We start from the raw sequence: 21,678 nt of genomic DNA on the forward strand, positions 1-21,678 counted from the left end.
CTGTTAAGTCGCCTCAGTCGTGTCCGACTCTGTGCGACCCCATAGACGGCAGCCCACCAGGCTCCCCCATCCCTGGGATTTTCCAGGCAAGAACACTGGAGTGGGTTGCCATTTCCTTCTCCAATGCATGAAAGTGGAAAGTGAAAAGTGAAAGTGAAGTCGCTCAGTCGTGTCTGACCCTCAGCGACCCCATGGACTGCAGCCTACCAGGCTCCACCGTCCATGGGATTTTCCAGGCAGGAGTACTGGAGTGGGGTGCCATTGCCTTCTCCGATCTGATGGTCTAGAAAACCTCAAGTCTTGAACCTGAGGCTTGAGATTCAAACCTCAAATTTAAACTGGTTCCAAGTGGGTCATGCCAATAGATTTCAGATATTTAAATTATCAGATACAGACTGCAAAACAATAATGCTTACTATATTTAATAAATGCCAAGTCTGACAACCTGAGCAAGGAATTGGAAACTATAAAAGGTGACATAAGCAGTTTAAAAAGGAAATAAATAGAAATTCTAGAACTGAAAAATATTGCAACGGAAAGTAAAAAATCAGTTGATAAGTCCTATAGTAGATTAAAACTAAAGAGCAATTAATTAACTATAGATATATCTGAAGAAAAACCCACAATAAAACACAGAAAGACAAATGCAGGGAAACATGGTAGGAATGAAAATGAAAAAGGAGAAAAAGAAATATAATGAAAAAAAAAAGAAATATAATGGATCAAAAGGAAGACCCAAAATAACATGGTAGGTTTAGCTTAACTATATCATGAGTTACCAATAAGTATAAATAATCTAAATGTTCAAATTAAAGGATAAAGAGTGACAAATTGTATTTTATAATACAACTAAATGCTTCTTACAAGAGATACATTAAAACAAGAGAATAAGAAAGACTGAAGAAAAGGACATATAACATACCATGCAAACACTAACTGAAAGAATCCATGTCACTAAATTGATATCAGATAAAGTAGACTTCAAAACAAAAAAAGCATTACTTGAAATAAAGTGAATCACTTCATAATGATAACGGCTCAATTCATCAGGAAGATATAAAAATTCTAATTTTGTATGTACCCAATAACAAGGGATCAAAATACATGACTTGAAAAATGTGTGCAGAATTAAAAGAAGAAACAGACAATTGTTGTGGGAGATTTTAACTTACCTCCTCCCTCTTGGTAACTGATAGAACAAGCAAAAAATAAATACATACCAGGAATATGTACTTATTATTGTTTGTTGTTTAGTTGCTAAGTTGTGTTCAACTCTTTGTGACCCCATGGACTGTAGCCCACCAGGGTCCTCTGTCCATGGGATTTCCCAGGCAAGAATACTGGTGTGGGTTACCGTTTCCTTCTCTAGAGGATTTTCCTGACCCAGGGATTGAACCTATGTCTCCTGCATTGCAAGTGAATTCTTTACTGCTGAGCCACCAGAGAAGCCCATATATTTCTATGTCATATATTATATATATGTACCATATTTATGTGTGTATGTGTTTATGAGTGTGTGTATGTATTCTACATGAAGGTTACGTTAAAAACAGTGTACTTGACAACTTCAGAATATACATGCTATGGTTTGAGGGTGGATCTAGCTTGGTCCACCATGGTCAGGAAAATCATGGGTTTGAAGGTCTTGAGAAAAGAGATCACAAACTGCAAACAAGAAAATCCAGAGGTTGGGGTGTAACGTACTGAAGAGAGAGTAGGTAGTGGGAAGGATGAAGCAAGTCCAGTGGAGATTCTTTTTTTCCAGAAAGAACAGGAAAGAGAGGTGGATAATTGAAGCCACTGGGCTCTTCTGTGGATTCCCAGCTACAGGGGCCTCATATCATATCCATCACACCCACTACACCCACTAAGATGTGGGTCTGTCTCAGCTCTTCATCCAAGAACCCTCTCTTGCTTCCCTCCTGCCCACCTTGACCATCATCCCTTATTCTCATCTTCCTGACATCCTCATCAAAATAGCACCTGATCCCATATATGTCGGCCACTGATGCCCCAGTCTTCCTGGCCTCCCCCATGCAGCCTCCCGTGTGTCCTCCACATTTTAAAGAGCCCCAGTGAAAGCCCTTTTCATCAGTTCCCACCAGCTCCACTACTTACCTGCATTACCATGTCTGCTATAGAGGGTCCTGCCAATTCAGATTCATCTTTGCAAACCTCATTCAGAAGAGCCCTAATAGAGTAGCAGGGATTCCTTCCTTCCTCCCTCCCTCTATCCTTCTCTCTCTCCTTTCTCCCTTCCCTCCCTCCCTCCCATCCCTCTTTCCTGCCAGCCCTCTTTTATATACTCATGCTTTCAAAATTTAATGAGCATCTACTATCTTTCAGGAATTTTACCAGGCACTGGGGATAAAGTGGTTAAAAAAGAGAAAAGAGATCCACAGGGTTCTTGCTCTTCTGTTTTCCAGGGATAACAAACAATATTCAAGGCTTTATAACCTGGTGTGATGAGTTTCTTGGATGGGATTGGGTGTCATGCAGTCAACCCCACAAGCCAGGCATGGAGAAACTATGGCAGGTCACTTAGGAGGTTCTCTGGGACCCAAAGGGCAGCACAAAGCACTGAGGAAGGACATTAAATTTGGACATACCTTCTCCTGACACAGGAGCACCACCCAGCCGCCCACCTCCATGCTGGAAGAGTACGGCCTTGAGTCCTTCCCACCTTCAGAGATCACCAGCCCTGTGCCCTTCCCCCAGGTGCATTCACTCTGCTGCCCACACCACAGCCCAGCCCTGGACAAATCTTCCAGTGACAGTTATAGCACTGAAGAGCAAGGTCTTTGGCCAGTCGCACAGTCTGCTCCAGGCCGGCCCCACTGGCTCCCGGCTACTAGTGTGAACTTGTTGGAAGCTGACCTCTCACGTGAGGAATTCCCTGGGTCTTCCCTGGCCCAGCCAGGGGTAGGGTCTGGCCAGGGGTGTATTACCTGCCACTGGCTGATCTCACTTCAAATGCATATCACTAATTGTCCTTGGGGCCTTCGGGTGCCCGACCCCCATACTCTGTTTTCCTTGTTCATTTACTTTCCAGCTCTCCTGATTTCTCTTCTCTCTTGCAACCTTTCCTACCCTCTGAGCTAATAGCTTTGTTTACTAAGTCGCTAAAGTTATAAAATCAGTGGAAGAGGACTTCCTTTTGTTCCCGTCACCACAACTTCCCACCTGCCCACACCTGTGGCTCCAACTTTACCTCCTGTTTCTATGGGCACCAGCAAAGCTGCCTCCTCACTACATCTCTCTCTCTCCCATTTCCCAGGACATTGATCCTTTTTTTTTTTTTTTTAAGTGATGTGTCCTTACTATAGTAAAGTTAAAATCACAAAGAGATGTTTCATATAGAACACTGGAGAGGGATTCCCTTGGTGATCCAGTCATTAAGACTCCAGGCTTCCATTTCCATGCACAGGTTTGATCCTTGTTCAGGGAACTAAGAGGCTTCCCAAATGGTTCAGTGTTTAAGAATCCACCCACCAATGCAGTAGACATGGGTTTGATCCTTGGGTCAGGAAGATCCCCTGGAGAAAGAAATGGCAACCCACTCTAGTATTCTTGTCTGAAAAGTCCCATGGACAGAGAAGCCTGGCAGGCTACAATCCATGTGGTCACAAAGAGTCGGATATGACTGAGCGACTGAGCAAGCGCAGGGAACCAAGATCCCCTAAGCCATGCAGTGTGGCCAAAACACAAACAACAACAACAACAGGAAAAATGGGGAGGATCACTCAAAACATTTATCCTAAGGGTTAAACGTAAGTTTGGAGGTAAAATAGTCACGAGGCTTCTATCAGCAATGGGACATCTCCCTGGGGTCACGCGAGGAGACAGGCAAGCCGTAGACTACAGGGCACCCCAGTAAGATGCTTGAATCAGGGGGCCTGGGGATGTTGCAGGTTGACATAGAGAAAAGGGGCTCTTGGGCCTGCCCCAGGCCAGCCCTGCTGTGGAGCCTCTGTGTAGCAGTCAGTGTGACAGTCAGCCACATCCCAGAGGTTACCAAGAAACAGGGGACAGCCAGCATTGATACACTTCAACACAATACCAGCCATCAACACCAAATGCTCAGTCACCAGACAAATGTGCGATTATGGTGGTGAGGCACTTCTAGACACTTACAGATTTCCAGCCCAGGCCATTCAATTCTAGGCCTGCCTCCAAGGGCACATGACTGTGAATCCCAGTGATGGTTAGGTGGCTATTGTTAGTCTGGGAATTCATTTCAATCCATCAGCAATGAGGATGCAGCTTTCTTTCTAAAAGAAAGCCTACTTTGGGGCCAAGGGCTAGGGAAGTGGACAGGAGGAACTCTAGTGATGACTATCACTTGCCATGATCAACAAATGGACTTCCATTTAAACAGCCCAGATATCCAGATTATCTTATATTGGTTGGGAGAAAGCAGACATGAGAACAATTGTTGAGCTCTGAAGGCATTTTCTTTCTTTATTAAGTCTGTTAACTCAGACTGAGCTGGGGCTTTTTGTAATAGGCAGGCAGATCCTTCTTACACAAATAAGAGAACATGTAATCACCTATTACAGAGCCTTGCAAACAGAGGACACTTGATCCACTGTGGCTAAAAATACATTGAACGGTAGCATATATTTTATTCTCCTGCATAATGTCCATCACAGTGAAAACAATCTCTAACAGTAAACTGTATATTGAAATGTACTACCGAACTTGAAAGGGAGACGAAACCTGGTTTAAGGATGGTTGGAGTTTCTGTTTCACTCTGCTGACAAGAAACCTGAAGTCTCTTTTGAGCACCATTTACCTTCTTGTTAAACAGCAACGTGATACAGTGAAGAATGAGTTTTAGCTCTACTTTCACTTAAAGTCATTTTTGTCACCTAGTAAAAACAGAATCATATCCTCTCTAGAGAAAAGGGGCATCTGTTTAGCAAATGGAAAGTAGCTGGCGTTTCCCCTTTTTCTCATTAACAGAACATCAATCTTGTTCTGGGAGACAGCGCATCCCTAGCCCCAGGGGATGACTCATAACTGATGTAGTTACTTATTGTGATGGCACGTCCCAGACTCCCTGCAGCTAGGATTGGCCTCTGTCTGTTCTAGCCGCTCAGGTGGAAATAGAAATCTGCAGTCTTCTGGCAAAGATTTTTCTTTTTCTTTTTTTGCCAACATCCATTATTATTTTTAAAATTATACACATACGAATAGATGTGAGGTGACATCTCATTCTGTTTTTTTAATTTTTATTTTTGAATTGAAGTCCAGTTGATTTCCAGTGTTTCAGGTATACAACAAAGTGAGTTGGCTCTCTCCATATATAAACATGAGTATACATATCTATTTTTTTATATTCTTTTCCATTATAGCTTATGATAAGATATTCAATATAGTGCCCTGTGCTATACACTAGGTCCTTGTTGTCTATCTGTTTTACATATGAAAAGTGAAAGTGTTAGACTCTCAGTTCTGTCTGACTCTGCAACCCCATGGACTGTAGCCTTTGACTAAAGCCCTTGACTGTGTGGATCACAACAAACTGTGGAATATTCTTAATGAAATGGGAATACCAGACCATATTACCTGCCTCCTGAGAAACCTGTAAGCAGGACAAGAAGTGACAGTTAGAACTGGACATGGAACAACAGACTGGTTCAAAATTGAGAAAGGAGTGCATCAAGCCTGTATATTGTCACCCTGTTATTTAACTTATATGCTGAGAATATCATGGGAAATGCTGGGCTGGATGAAGCACAAGCTGGAATCAAGATTGCCAGAGGAAATATCAACAACCTCAGATATGCAGATGATACCACTTTAACTGCAGAAAATGAAGAGGAACTAAAGAGCTTCTTGATGAAAGTGAAAGAGGAGAGTGAAAAAGCTGGCTTAAAACTCAACATTCAAAAAACTAAGATCGTGGCATTCAGTCTTATTACTTCATGGCAAATAGATGAGGAAAAGTGGAATTAGTGTCAGATTTCATTTCCTTGGGCTCCAAAATCAAAGCAGACAGTGACTGCAGCCATGAAATTAAAAGACACTTGCTCCTTGAAAGGATAGCTATGACAAACCTAGACAGTGTATTAAAAAGCAGAGACATCACTTTGGCAACAAAGGTCTGTCTAGTCAGAGCTATGGTTTTTCCGGTAGTCATGTATGGATGAGTTGGACCATAAAGAAGGCTGAGTGCTGAATAACTGACACTTTCAAAATGTGGTACTTGAAAAGACTCTTGAGAGTCCCTTGGACCGCAAGAAAATCAAACCAGTCCATCCTAAAGGAAATCAGTCCCATATATTCATTGGAAGGACTGTTGCTAAAGCTGACACTCCAATACTCTGGTCACCTGATGCGAAGAACTGACTCATTGGAAAAGACCCTGATGCTGAGAAAGACTGAAGGCAGGAGAAGGGGGTGACAAAGGATGAGATGGTTGGATGGCGTCACTGAGTTTGAGCAAACTCAGGGAGATAGTGAGACAAAGAAGCCTGTCCTGCTGCAGTCCATGGGGTCACAAAGAGTCAGACACGACTTAGCGACTGAACAACAACGATGGACTGCAGCCCACCAGGCTCCTCTGTCCATGGGATTTCCCAGGCAAGAACACTGGATGGGTTGCCATTCCTTTCTCCAGGCTATCTTTCCAACCCAGGGACTGAACCTGGGTCTTTTGCATTGCACGCAGATTCTTTACTGTGTGAGTACCATATAGTGGTCAGTTTTTGTTAATCTCAAATTCCAAATTTATCCTTTTCCTACCAACTCCAAGATTTTGCTTCCTGATAAAAGAAGCAAGCAAAGAAGGAGAGCTGGCTTTTGTTATTCCTTGCCCACCCCCCTTGGTTTTGAATGTGGCCACATTGCCTAGAGCTGCAGCAGCAGCCTTGCAATGATGAATTGATGCTGTCAGAAGCTGATGGGCTGAGGGTGACAAGGCAGAGGAGCAGAACAGCCAGGACCTTGCTGCTGCTGCTGCTAAGTCGCTTCAGTCGTGTCCGACTCTGTTCGACCCCATAGACGGCAGCCCACCAGGCTCCCCTGTCCCTGGGATTCTCCAGGCAAGAACACTGGATGGGTTGACATTTCCTTCTCTAATGTGTGAAAGTGAAGTTGCTCAGTCATGTCCGACTCTTCACGACCCCATGGACTGCAGCCTACCAGGCTCCTCTGTCCATGGGATTTTCCAGGCAAGAGTGCTGGAGTGAAGTGCCATTGCCTTCTCCGGCCAGGACCTTGAGGGCATGACTATCTTGCTGGACCAACCCCAAATGGATAACTTGTATGCTTCTTGTTTAGTAAGTAATGAAGGTTCTTTGAGATTCAGCCATTGTTGGTTGAGCTTTCTTTTGCTAGCAGCCAGAAACACTTCCAACTGATACACAGACACTTAATGACTGGTTCCATGACTGCCTATATGACAAAGGTCTGTCAAGTCAAAGCTATGGTTTTTCCAGTAGTCATGCATGGATGTGAGAGTTGGACCATAAAAAAGCTGAGTGCTGAAGAATTGATGCTTTTGAACTGTGGTGTTGGAGAAGACTATTGAGAGTCTCTTGGACTGCAAGGAGATCAAACCAGTCAATCCTAAAGGAAATCAGTTCTGAATATTCATTGGAAGGGCTGATGCTGAAGGTGAAACTCCAATGCTTTGGCCATTTGATGCAAAGAACTGACTCATTGGAAAAGACCCTGATGCTGGGAAAGATTGAAGGCAGGAGGAGAAGGGGACAACAGAGGATGAGATGGCTGGATGGCATCACCGACTCGATGGACATGAGTTTGAGCAAGCTGCAGGAGTTAGTGATGGACAGGGAAGTTTGGCGTGCTGCCGTCCCTGGGGTCAAGAAGAGTTGAACACGACTTAGCGACGAAACTGAACTGAACTGATATACCTAATATATAAATTTATTGATGGGGTTTCCATGGTGGCTTAGTGGTAAAGAATCTGCCTGCCAGTGCAGGAAACATGAATTTGATCTCTGGTCCCAGAAGATCCCACATGCTGCAGACCAACTAAGTCCATGAGCCTCAACTTCTGAGCCTGAAAGTTGCAACTGCTGAAGCCCGCTCACTGAGAGCCCATGTCCCACAACAGGAGAAGCTGCCGCAGTGGGAAGCCTGTGCACCTCCATAGAGAATAGCACCCCTGCTCACTTCAACAACTAGAGAAAAGCCTGCTCAGCAACAAAGACCCAGCACAGCCAAAAATAAATAAGTAAAATTATTAAATTTAACTACTGCTTATATTTACCATATTTGCTTTATCTCTCCGCATATGTCTTTTCAGTATATATTGAGATAAAGTTGTCAATATCATAACTTACCCCTTCAGCATTTACTTCTAAAAGTAACCAAATTTTCCTTCATGACTACAATGCCATTCATTCTCCTAAAAATATTACTAATCTCTGATAGTATCTGAGAATTAGTCCATATTCAGTTTCCTCTATTATACCCCAAATATCTTTCCATGGTTGGTGAAAAATCCCATTTGAATGGTACAAATGGGACTTGGGGTTTTGTTTTTTCTTCTTCTTTGAATCGATAAGGAAGATTCACCAGCCCCTCCTCCTGCAACAACAGAGATTCATTGTCCAGCTCATGATGGTTTCTGAGCCCAGGAGATCCTGGCAAGACTTGAATAAGGCTTTGGAGTTAAGACTGTACCAAATAACCTTGGGCACACATCTTTCATTTGGAAACTTATCTGGGCTTGGGCTTCTGATGTCCTAACACTCTTCTCAATCAGATATGGAGGTAAAGGACTCTGGACACTGAGTGTGTTGTAAAGCTGTCGATGAGGCAGGCTGCTTGGGTTTGGGGATCTACCTAACTTTACTCTCCTTTCCCCAAATGACACTCCACATCCCACTCCACAATTTACATGTAGTAGTGGGACAAAATGAACGAGGAGATGACATGTTTTACCCACAGTTGTAGTAATTACAATGCTAATTGTGCATTTTAAATAGTCAACACCCTTTGTAGCTGCACTCTTTATAAACATAATTAGGATAAAATTTAGATGCACCTACACTCTGAGAGATGGGTAAACAAAGCTAATTGCTTTGTGACATGTAAATTAATGAAACCAAATGAGATTTTTGTAGCACATTCTTGCATAAGGGACGAATGCTGCTTAATTATCTTTGCTTATTTTTTTAGCCTCCTATTTTACTTAATTAAAAGCATTATGCTCAGAGGAACTAGACAATTTCACATTGCTGATGTCAATGTGGCAATTATTGCCTCCACAGGGGCAATGTGTCCCCATCTCAAGTAGAGCTTCTAGAATAATGTCTACTTGGAGACCTACCTAAACGACTCTTCTCTCTCTTCATGTGCCTGGTGCTTGCAGTTCTAATCTGTTTCTCTTGATTTCCAGAATTTTCAGTGTCATTTAATTTTCTCACCATTAGTATATGCTGAGAGAAAAAGATTTCATATAATGAAAAATGTATTTAAACTACCATAGTATGAACATAAAGTGGAAGAAGTCAATGTGTTTTAACTTAATTCCAATCAGATTCCTCTAAAACCATTAATATTTCATTCATTTCAGCTGCAGAAAGTTAATCATGTAATCTATTAGAAGTGCTTTATTGCACATGAAGAAACTGCTTTCATAGCAACTGCTATTGAAAGGTATCGATTTATTATTAATGCCCCAAACCCCATTATTTGGGGGTAAACCTTCAGCCAGCTATAATCAGAGACTCAAAAACTTATTACACACAAAAAATAGAGATATGTTTTGACTAAATCATCTGTGTCACCATTCAACCCAGGAACAATAGTATAATTTCTCCATTTTTAACATGTTATTTTTTTCAACTTTTTCAGAAGGCTACGTTTCTTAAGCTTGAAATAATGCATACAATTCATAAATAAAGGCTTTATGTTTTCACAAACATATCCCCAAGAAGCAAATATGTGCTTCTGCTAACGACTGTTTTACCTCTAGGTGGAGTGAAAGCAAGGCATTTCTAAAACCCTGACATTCTGCTTACCGAACATGGACAGCAGGAAGCTGTGATTCCTCCGCTGGACTCCCAGAGGCTGTGCAGAAAGATGAATCATAGAGCAGTGCCGTGAACAGCACGGGGACAGTGCTACCATGGGCCGCTTTGTGTGGAAAGTGCTAGATGTACAAATGTGTCTTGTGGGCTACAGAAAGAGAGGCCAGCAGGTTCTACTACCCTAGACCTCCCAGCACTATATGCTCTGACAAGGCCCTTCTGAACCTATAGGGTGCTACACCTCACCTCTCCTGCCTCAGGGGCAAGGACAGGAGATGTCCAACACCTTGTCTTAGAAAAACTTAGGACACACCCAGGAACATTTGTTCAGATTCTTTTTGTTTGTTTTGTCTTGCTGAATGGCATGTGGGATCTTAGTTCCCTCAATAGGGATGAAACTCCTGCTCTCTGCAGTGGAACCAAGGGATCCTAGCCACTGGACCACCAAAGAAATCCCCCAAATTAAGATTCTGAAACAAGAAAGTTTGATTTTGTGCTTTAAAACATATCAGAAATCACTGAATAGGGTGGGGGGTGGGAGGTGGGAGGAAAGTTCAAGAGGGAGGGGACATAGGTATACCTATGGCTAATTCATATTGATGTGTGGCAGAAACCAACACGATATTGTAAGCAATTATCCTTCAATTAAAAATAAATAAATTAAGAAAAAAATCAGAGGCTAACAAGAGCTGGCTTTCTATAGAGCTGACAGCAACCTGTCTCCAGATGCCGTGCCTCCATGTTCAGAGTGCTCTCTCAGGGCTGTGGCCCTCCGAGTCTTTCCAGGTGAGGCTGCCCAGCATCTCTCTCTCTCCCTCCAAGTTTTCAAACAGTGATGCTCACCTGTGGTGCCTCATTCCCTGGCTGGGGCCTGCACATATGAATCTTACAAAAGGTTAATGCCAAGCCCAAGTTTAGGGCTGGCCCTCCTAGATTGACAGGCTCTCTTTCCAAGAGCAATGCCGAGCTAACCGAAAAGATTCCATTTTTTTAATGGGAATTTCAGGACTCAGTACTTTTTCTTGGGTAGAGATGGGTGGATCAGGGGTGTTTCCAGCTCTTTGGTTCAGAATAGGTAAAGTTTAGTAGCAGCTGTGGCCCAGCAAAGCCTCTTCTTTTTTTTTTATTTCTGTCCCAAGACCTTTGAGCATTGAGTGAAAAAATACTTGAAGTCCTGATTCACTTTGGTAATGACCTATATAACACTTCTCTCAGACAGGCATAGATTCTTGGGACCATCTTCCTGTTTAGTTCATACATCTAGCTTGAAGAGTTAGTTGAAAAAAATCTAAGATGACAAAGCTTTTATTGAATAAATGTGCTACTGAAGAAAACCAAAAAGATATCATAAAGTGTTCAATGACACAATCCAGATAAATTATTTAAATTTTGCTGCAAATGCTTCAGCCTAAAATAAATGGCTTTGTTTGCAGAACGGAGCATGATACTGCACATTCGTTAGAACTTCTTAACGCATCTGAAAGTGCTGTTGCCCTGGTAACTGGGGAGCTCCACAGAGCTGAGTGATCCCGCTTTAAAACATATCATAGCAGAAGTAACATAAGCTCCATGGGGGCAGGGCTCACATCCACTGTATTCACCACCCTCTCTCAGGTCCCAGGCACAGGGTCAGGCACAGAGCAGGCACTCGAGAAATGAGCCTATTTGCTGTATTTACAAGTGTAAGAATGGCAATCGGACCAGGCCCCGAGCTTGTAGCACAAAGAATACAAAGGACATGTCACCACTTTACCTTTGATGCACACGTGTGTGACACCACATGGATGAGAAAGGGGCAGGGGGAGTTGTTCTATTTTGAGTGGAAAATATTCACAAGTATATGGAAATAGTAACACAACTTTGAGACCACAGGTGGTTTCCCTAAACAGGATTTGGCAGGAATCAGAAAAGCCAATTTAGCTGTCTTGGCAGAAGCTTGATGGCACTTGGGAATGGGAGAAGAATTTTACAGCACTTCGTCAAATAGCATACCCACACATACTGTATTATTGATGTATACAAACACATAAGTATATGTTTGTATATTTCCAGCAAAGGTCCCTGTGATCTGCCTCAGACTTTTCATGAAGAGTTGAGATGCTTTGGTCATCAACAGAGAAGTAACAAAACCATCCCTAAAGTCTGGGGAGAAATGGAGGGTGGAGAGAAAACTGTTCCTTATTTAGCATAAGAAGACCAGTTTCCTAAAAATCACCTTTTTCTACATAAACTATAAGAATCATTTCAAAATTTACCACTTCATGCTTTCCACACCTTTAACAAAACTGACATCTCCAAAGTCAATATTGGAAGAGAAAAAGGATTATTCACTCATCCCCAGGGAAGCAGCTTTTCTCTTTTAAAAGATGTTTCTTGTTGTTGTTAAGTAAGGGGAAAGGGTAATTGGGAAATCATTGTGAGATGGGTCTTTCCTCTCCAAAGGAGGATATTTTCCCCTCACTGCTCATTGCTGATAGAATGATGCAACTGATTTAGTGACCCATTGGCAACTGAAGCCTTAAACGTTCAGTGGTGAACTCACAGAGGACAATTCAAAAAAAAAATTGTAGCTTTACTCTTTTAAACTAATTCTTAAATAATTAACCCATAAGTAGATTCTCCTCATAAAAATACAAACAATACCCGTAAGGACGAACTCTCCTTTGACTACTACCCCCAGATCTAGAGTCCTCCCCAGAGGTAAACACTGTTATCAGGGTGCCATGCAACTTGAGACTTGGCCCATGGAAAATGTACATTATTCATTTTGGTTTACATAAATGGCTCCATTCTCTCTGTACTGTTTGGCAAGCGCTGTTTGAATTCATGTGCCTGGAATGTTGTCGTGTTTGTGTGTGTATCTATATAAATAAATAGTTCTACCTTATTAATTCTCTTCAGTGATGTCTACTCCCTATAACTGAGTGGATAGCTTGCATACGTCTGAGGAGAACCCCTTACCCCTTCTGTCTTTTGCAGAAACAGCTATCCTGTGGGAGGAAATGTCACTAGTTTGAGAGTTTGGAGATGTGTTCTTTGGTTCTACCACTTCTGACTAGAAGTAGACCAGGAGAAGTCAGTCTCCTTATCTATTAAATAGGAGAATTGGATCACATAGTATCTAAAGCTAAAAGGGAGAGCTACAATAATCAGTGTTTTGGATATTGTGACAGCAAAACCACTTCTCTCCCAGCTACTGGAATGAGGAAAATTGTGTGAGTGGGCAAAAGCTGATGATTCCTGAAGAGGTTCTTCCTGCAAAGAGGTATATGCTTTCCACAAAGTTCAGCCCATTCATAAACTAAAGTCTGGCTTATCTCGTTCTTTTTAATGTTCTCAAAGTATTCAATAGTATGTGGGCTTAATTTGAAATCACAAGAGTCAAGATACTTTTGAATAGTCACAGATATGGAAATGTTTCTAGTAGAATTTAGTTGAAAATAATTGCATCTGGGCTGTCCACTGGGTAAGGAGTTAAGATGTTAGATGGAAGATTTGGGCAAAGCTAAAAGGGAGAGATTTCAGTGCCCTAAGAAGGCTCATTCAATTGAATGAACACGCACTATGTCCGGCGGTGAGGATACTAAAGAACAAAGACAACTAGCTTTTGTACTTCCAAAATCTTAACCATTGTCTGTTCTCCACTCAAAAGGTATCTGCATTCTGGAGTTGTTCTCTTGTTCCAGTCCATTCCCCACGTACTTCGCTACTGGAGATTTCAGAGGAAGCCTTGAAGAACTATTTGTCAGCATGGCAACATTGCCACCAGGAATATTTTATCAGTAAAGGAGAGAGGGGTGGTTGACAGTAACCATTTCATGGCTCTTATTATTTTATTATCTTATCTGGAATGTATCTTAAAATTATCATTACTGACACCAGAAAGAAATATTCTTCCACCAGAAAACAGAAAACAGGGACCTATTATGATGTGGATGAGAGTGATAAAATTTGGAGTGTGTGGGAGGTTGAATGTGAAGACTGCAGTGTGCGATGAGAAAGAGGGGGAAGACCCCAGCAAACTGTCACCTACCTCCTTTCCTTTACCCTCAGAAGTGCAGTAGCGGTAAAGACCTGGGGGGTCTGAACTGTGACTGCCCACAGTCCCTGTTGCTAAGCCCTCAGGGAAGTTCTGCCCCTCTGTCCACACCCCCTCATTCTGTTAGACTGGTTCACATCCCCGCCCACATACTCGCTCCCTAGTAGTAGTCCTAGAGCTCCAAGGTTGAGGGGCTCCAGAAATAATTTCTTTCACTCCCAGGATCAGTCTTGTCTATGGAGTTAGAGATACAAGCACAGAACCTCCCAACCCCACCTGGCTCTCCAAGTTGACTAGAGAAGTCAATTTTTAGTCTCCAGTGCTTAGACTCCCTGCCTGCCTGCGTCAAACACGGTTACAATAAAGTAGGTATTGGAAGACCCTAGTGTTCTTTCATAGAACGTTAAACATAAATCCATGAAGGGCTTAAGCAAATCTCCCCACCCACAGTCTCCCACCACCTTCCCCCAGTCTTTCTACACTAATCACAACAGTTTAGAGCCTACGGAAATCAGGATGAGTGGTCCTAAGGACAACTGTAATGCAGTTCGCTTGGTTTCCTTGCATGTCCCTTTTCCTTGGCAGTGACTTCCCTCTGTGCCTTCCCGCTGCATCTGAGGCTAAGGGTCCTGATTCTGGGGCTCCCCACAGCAGGAGAACCTTCTCAGTTTCACTACTCTTCACAGCGCCCCTTCCCAGGGTTGTTGTTAATGGTCTAGACCACAAAGAAAAAGATGGTGTAAGTATTCACATCCTCATCTCTGAGCCTCAGGACCAGATGCCTGCCCTATACCTCCCAAAGAAGTGACTTTGTATAAGACAGCTTCTGAAGGTAACAATGTTTTTTAAAATTTGATTTTAATGATATATTTTCAAGTTCTATTAGATGAAAGGAGGTTGGTGATTTTCAGGTGGTTAAGTTTTTCCTGAAGCACCCCAAATCTCCCCACATTACCCTGCTAATAATAGAAACTCATTATTCTATGAATTTCCTTAATATCTCTTTCATTCTGAACATTTGAGGGCTGAAATCAGGGAATGAAATTGCTGTATGCTTCCAATTCAGAGAGATAGAACAGATTACAAGTTATAAATCAATTTTTATGTAAAACAAGTTTAAATTATCAGTACATTAAAATTGGATTATATGGGCACTTTGGCAAAAACACTTTGGACTTTAAAAAGCAGTCATTAAAACTACTATATCTGTGTTTGCCTGAAATTGTCAAAAATATTCCATGTATGCTGTTCGTGTATATATATACTTCTTTTCTCACCAATCATGCCACACATATTAATTGATTTCAGAAAAAGCATTGACTAGAATCTTGAAATTACCCTTTTAAGTGAAAATATTTGAGTTATCAAAAACTCCATTCTAAATTTCATTTTAGATAGAGATAGAATGACAATGTGTATTGTATATGGGTATGAATTTAATAAAGTAATTTCTTTTAAATTATAATTTGTTTCCATTGTGACCAACAGCTTTCTAGGTATGGTGAAAGATGAATAAGTGAAATTGAATTAGAAGGTCTAACATTCTTTCTTTCTCATCTTCATTCATGTGTAACCCTTTCCAGTAGTGGGCTCTATTAAAATGTAGTTCTAATAGAGTTGTTTATTTGTAAATGCTAGTGTGCAGAGACATGCCCAGAGGTTTCAGGACCAGCAAGTCAATCCCAACAAGTGCTGAAACCAGCTCATCCCTCTGGGAGCCCAAGCCCCAGAAGCCCGCAGACATGAGGGATATCTCAAGTTAAAGACCTCTCTTCCATCTGTACCTCGCCCCTGTGAACTGTTTTGCCTTCATTTTTGTTTTAATCACTGTGAATTTCAGGCATTCTTATCATTTTTTTGTCATCCTCACACAAGCCTTATTTCGGCCCCAAAAGAGAGGCAAATAATCCTGAAAAGTTCTGGAAGCATCATTTCTACATTGTAAGGAATCATCACATTTCTTCTCCTCAAATTCATTCATCACTACTTAGCTAGTCATCATGATTTAATTTTCCACCCCTGTAGAACTCTTTATTGCTATTCCTCTAATCAATAACACACAGGAAATGGTGCAGGGCAAAGACAGCACCCAACACCCAAGGAAGAGAGGCTGTTTTTATTACTGCGATTTCCTTATGTTGAACACGTTGTGATATCCTGCTAGCTGAGCTCTGTGGTTACTACCATAATTGAAATGAAAAAAAAGATTCCAAGTTCTTCAAAATTTGCATTCTCAAAGGCTGTCTTCTTGAATTTCTACATTTAAAAAACAATCTTCTGACAACTAAGATCGTACTTAAATTGGCTTTGCAAATTCCAGCAAGAAATTGAGTCCATATCACTTGAGGATCTATTCTGTCAACTTCCCTTGCTTCCCCTAGTCACAAAGACAAACCATTTAAAAATTTGATATAATTAAAAAATATTATAAGGGGTTCAACATACAGCAAGCTAGGCTCCCTGGGAGTTCTGGTACAGAAGGAGAAAGGGACGAAAGGAAACAATACTAAGAGCTGGAAGAGGAAAATTTCTGTATTGAATACATGCCTGTAAAGCAAAGAAGCAAAGCAAGAATTAGCAGACGGACTGCAGTTCTGGTTTAGTGGTATGGTTCCTGTGGTAGCACTCTGTTACAGAGGATGGTGATCCAGTTAGTCCCAAACAAGTGTGTATTTTTTTAGACTATGAACAAAAGTAAAACATAAAATTTTAAATGTGATCAAAGAAAACTTGCAGTCTCCTCCCCCAAGAATTCGTCCTTGAAAGCAGCCAAATTTGAGAAACCTTGTCCTGAGGGATTTTCTCCCTCTCTTTTGCTTTTCTCCACTCTGTGAAAACTTAATTCTTACTGTGAAGGTTGTTTTAGAATTGCAAGATGAAGTTCCATTCCTTCTGCAGTCTCTAGTGTGAATGGATAACTTCCTTCCTAATAAAAAGTACCCATAGATGACACAGTGATTTTCTCAAGATTTTAAGAAATGGTAGTAAGTGCAAAACCTACGAAATTATTGTTTGTTGCCTACCATTAGAAATGAACTAACTAACTCTGAATTAATTTGCTCATAATGACCTCTACAGAGCTATTTTAAGGTCACATATTCAAGGTTGCATGAATTTCTTTCACATGAAAATTAAGTGTCCAGGCTAAGGTATGTAACCATGTGGCAAAACTCATACTCCAGGAAGAGAAGTGGTCTTTGGTTGCAGTTTACCTGCATACTCCTGATTTGAAGTCTCTGAACATGTCTGCACCTTAACTCTTCCTTTTGTACAATTCTCTTTAGTTACTGCATGTATTAAAAAAAAAAAAAGTTACACTGAGCATTTCCTGGCAGAAAAGAGAAAGACCTGTCTCATTCCCATCTCCTGTCCTAAGCTTCTCTGCCATCTGTAGAGGAGTCTTCTCTGACAGTCTGGGAGTTCAAAGTACAAATCTACCATTTGTTAGCTCTGAACATTAGGCAAATGACTTAACTTCGCTATGCCACATGTATTCAACAAATATTGAATCAGTGTGTGCCAAGCCATTTCCTAAGGGGTGAGGAAGACAAAGCCCTTACTAAGCTCTCATTATTATGAAAGGAGAAATAATGAACAGATGGATAAACAGGCATTTAACAATGTCAGGTGGCCCTAAGTACTGTGCAGAAAAGTAAAGCATGGTGAAGGGAAGAGGGAGAAAGGGAAGCTATTTTAGACAGAGCAATTGGGAAGGGCTGTCCGGGGTGTGAGGCGGGGTCAGAAACTAAATGAAGGAAGGGAGTAAGTCTGACTTAAAGGAGAGAACATGATGCAGATGGCAACCAGCGGAAAGCCGGTGTGACTACAGTGATGCCGTATTGGGCAGAGTAGGAGATGAGGTCAGACAGGGACATGTGGCCAGGCATGTCTACTTTGTGGCCACTGTGGGCCTTCAGAATTTACTCAGTGTCACCAGGTAGTTGGAAAGTTACCAGAAGAGTGACATGATCGGATTTCACGTTATAAAAATGGCTCAGGTTGATTTCAAGGAGAATGGACTATATGCAGGTAACCATGGAAGCAGCAAGACCAGAAAGGAACTTATGGCTGTGACAAGGGATGATGGTCGCTCACTACTCTGCACCACGAGGTAATGGTGCTATAGGGAGGATAAAATGGGATAATACATGTTGGTGGCATAACCTAGCACCTAGCGTGTAGGGATAACTCAGTGTTACCATCATCACTATTGTTATCATCACGATTTTGAGATGATTCTTCTCCCCCAACTGGTAGCTACTTTTCCAAGCTTTGGCACTCCCCTTGCTCAGGGATACCATATACTCCTTTATCCCCCCCTAAACATTTGTTTCTGCATTCTAGAGCAGACTTGCATATGAAAAGGCTTATGGGTTTGGTCAAAGACGTTCAGAATGCTTTGTCAAAACTGTTGGGGCAGGTGATAATGGGGGTGCATTTCTGGATGTTGCAATGACTGGGGGCCAGTGCCAGTACATAGTGGATGAGGTCTGGGAATGCTAAGTGAGTCAAATCCTGCACAGTAAATGATTTCCTATCCCAACTGCCCATGCTAGCCCTCTGGAAAACATCTAGGTGGCAGGAAAGTCTTCATGCAAACTGTATATGGCTAACTCCAGGGAGGTGGTATACCAGCGGATGGGAGACCTGGGGATGCTGGGGCAAAAGAAAGAGCCTCAGGTTGAGGGGTAGCTGTTTCAACTCTAAAAATACAAGTCATGTGAATTTTGATCATTCATTCATTGTTGTCCAGCCTCAGCATCCTTATCCATAAACTGGGAGAACTTTTACTGCCTCCTTGGAAAAGTTAAGAGAATTCAATAAGATAATGCCTGTGTATGCATTTATTAAACTGCAAATCATCATGAGGCTAAACAACCAGTCTCTCTGCACACACAAGATGCTAATACATTCTCTGCCCTGGAGAATTTATAACTCAATCATTATTAAAGGAGAGCTACAAGCTCCCATTAGGGAATAAAGTAGGAAAAATGCTTTCAAAATCACAGGCTGGGTTTTCATAAGGCAAACATTTTAAATGTAATTAAGCTTTGCAAATGCCAATTATTTTCCCCCTAATGAGGCATATTTTCCAAGAATATCTATGGTGTGCTAAAACATATTAAGTGAAACATACTGAAATGCTACTCAGACTTTTAAACAAAATTACAAGTAACAATTGTTTATCACACTTACCACTTTTTAAAATGGAAAAGAAAACAACCCAATAGCATAAACTAAGCTTTTTACTTTTCTGTTTTGATTTTAATTAAGATTCTCTCTTTTATGACAAAATAATCTCATTCTCTTTTATGACAAAATAATTCTGCTAAAATGAAACTGAATTCCTTCATCAAATTTGATTTTGCAGTCAGAAAATAGCAATTTCTATGCATTCACTAATTATTCATTTACTCACTAATAGATTATAATTATTACTACTGTAGAGCCATTTTGTACAGATCTTCACAATTTATTATAAAGGGCATTCCTAGCCCAAGTAAATAATAAAATGGAAATAAGAGGCATAGGGGAAAAAACACTAAAAGCTAGACTTCATGTAGTTTTTTGAAGGGGATAGCTTTCATTGGTAAAACAAATTATTAATGACAAAAAATGAAAAAACAAAAAGAATTATGCTAAAATATACTGAGGATGTGACAGGTGATGGAAGTAAAGTCTGATGCTGTAAAGAGCAATATTGCATAGGAACCTGGAATGTTAGGTCCAAGAATCAAGGCAAATTGGAAGTGGTCAAACAGGAGACGGCAAGAGTGAACATTGACATTTTAGGAATCAGCGAACTAAGATAGACTGGAATGGGTGAATTTAACTCAGATGATCATTATATCTACTACTGTGGGCAAGAATCCCTTAGAAGAAATGGAGTAGCCATCATGGTCAACAAAAGAGTCCAAAATGCAGTACGTGGATGCAGTCTCAAAAACAACAGAATGATCTCTGTTCATTTCCAAGGCAAACCATTCAATATTACAGTTATCCAAGTCTATGCCCCAACCAGTAATGCTGAAGAAGCAGAAGTTGAACGGGTCTACAAAGACCTAAAACCTTCTAGAACTAACAACCAAAAAAGATGTCCTTTTCATTATAGGGGACTGGAATGCAAAAGTAGGAAGTCAAGAGATACCTGGAGTAACAGGCAGATTTAGCCGTGGAGTACAAAATGAAGCAGGTCAAAGGCTAACAGAATTTTGCCAAGAGAACGCACTGGTCATAGCAAACACATTCTTCCAACAGCACAAGAGACAACTACACATGAACATCACCAGATGGTCAACACCGAAACCAGACTGATTATATTCTTTGCAGCCAAAGATGGAGAAGCTCTATACAGTTAGCAAAAACAAGACCAGGAGCTGACTGTGGCTCAGATCAAGAACTCCTTATTGCCAAATTCAGACTGAAATTGAAGAAAGTAGGGAAAACTACTAGACCATTCAGGTATGACCTAAATCAAATCCCTTTTGATTCTACAGTAGAAGTGACAAATAGATTCAAGGGATTATATCTTATAGACAGAGTGCTTTAAGAACTATGGACAGAGGTTTGTGACATTGGAGGCAGTAATCAAGACCATCCCCAAGAAAAAGAAATGCAAAAAGGCAAAATGGTTGTCTGAGGAGGCCTTACAAATAGCTGAGAAAAGAAGAGAAGCTAAATGCAAAGAAAAGGAAAGATGTAACCATTTGAATGCAGAGTTTCAAATAGCAAGGAGAGATAAGAAAGCCTTCCTAAGTGATCAATGCAAAGAAATAGAGAAAAACAATAGAATGAGAAAGACTAGAGATCTCCTCAAGAAAATTAGAGATACCAAGGAACATTTCATGCAAAGATGAACACAATAAAGGACAGAAATGGTATGGACCTAACAGAAACAGAGGATATTAAGAAGAGGTGGCAAGAATACACAGAAGAACTATACAAAAAAGATTTTCATGACCCAGATAAACATGATGATGTGATCACTCACCTAGAGCCAGACATCCTGGAATGAGAAGTCAAGTGGGCCTTAGGAAGCATCACTACAAACAAAGCTAGTGGAGGTGATGGAATTCCAGTTGAGCTATTTCAAATCCTGGAAGATAATGCTGTGAAAGTGCTGCACTCAATAGGCCAGCAAATTTGGAAAACTCAGCAGTGGCCACAGGACTGGAAAAGGTCCGTTTTCATTATAGTCCCAAAGAAAGGCAATGCCAAAGAATGCTCAAACTACCGCACAATTGCACTCATCTCACATGCCAGCAAAGTAATTCTCAAAATCCTCCAAGCCAGGCTTCAACAGTATATGAACCATGAACTTCCAGATGTTCAAGCTGGATTTAGAAAAGGCAGAGGAACTGGAGATCAAATTGCCAACATCTGTTGGATCATCGAAAAAGCAAGAGTTCCAAAAAAACATCTACTTTTGCTTTATTGACTATGCCAAAGCCTTTGACTGTGTGGATCACAACAAACTGTGGAAAATTCTGAAAGAGACTGGAATACCAGACCACCTGACCTGGCTCCTGATAAATCTATATGCAGGTCAAGAAGCAACAGTTAGAACTGGACATGGAACAATGGACTGGTTCCAAATTGGGAAAAGAGTACGTCAAGGATGTATATTGT

This window comes from Oryx dammah, unplaced genomic scaffold, assembly GCF_014754425.2.
Source record: "Oryx dammah isolate SB20612 unplaced genomic scaffold, SCBI_Odam_1.1 HiC_scaffold_18, whole genome shotgun sequence".
Taxonomy (NCBI): domain Eukaryota; kingdom Metazoa; phylum Chordata; class Mammalia; order Artiodactyla; family Bovidae; genus Oryx; species Oryx dammah.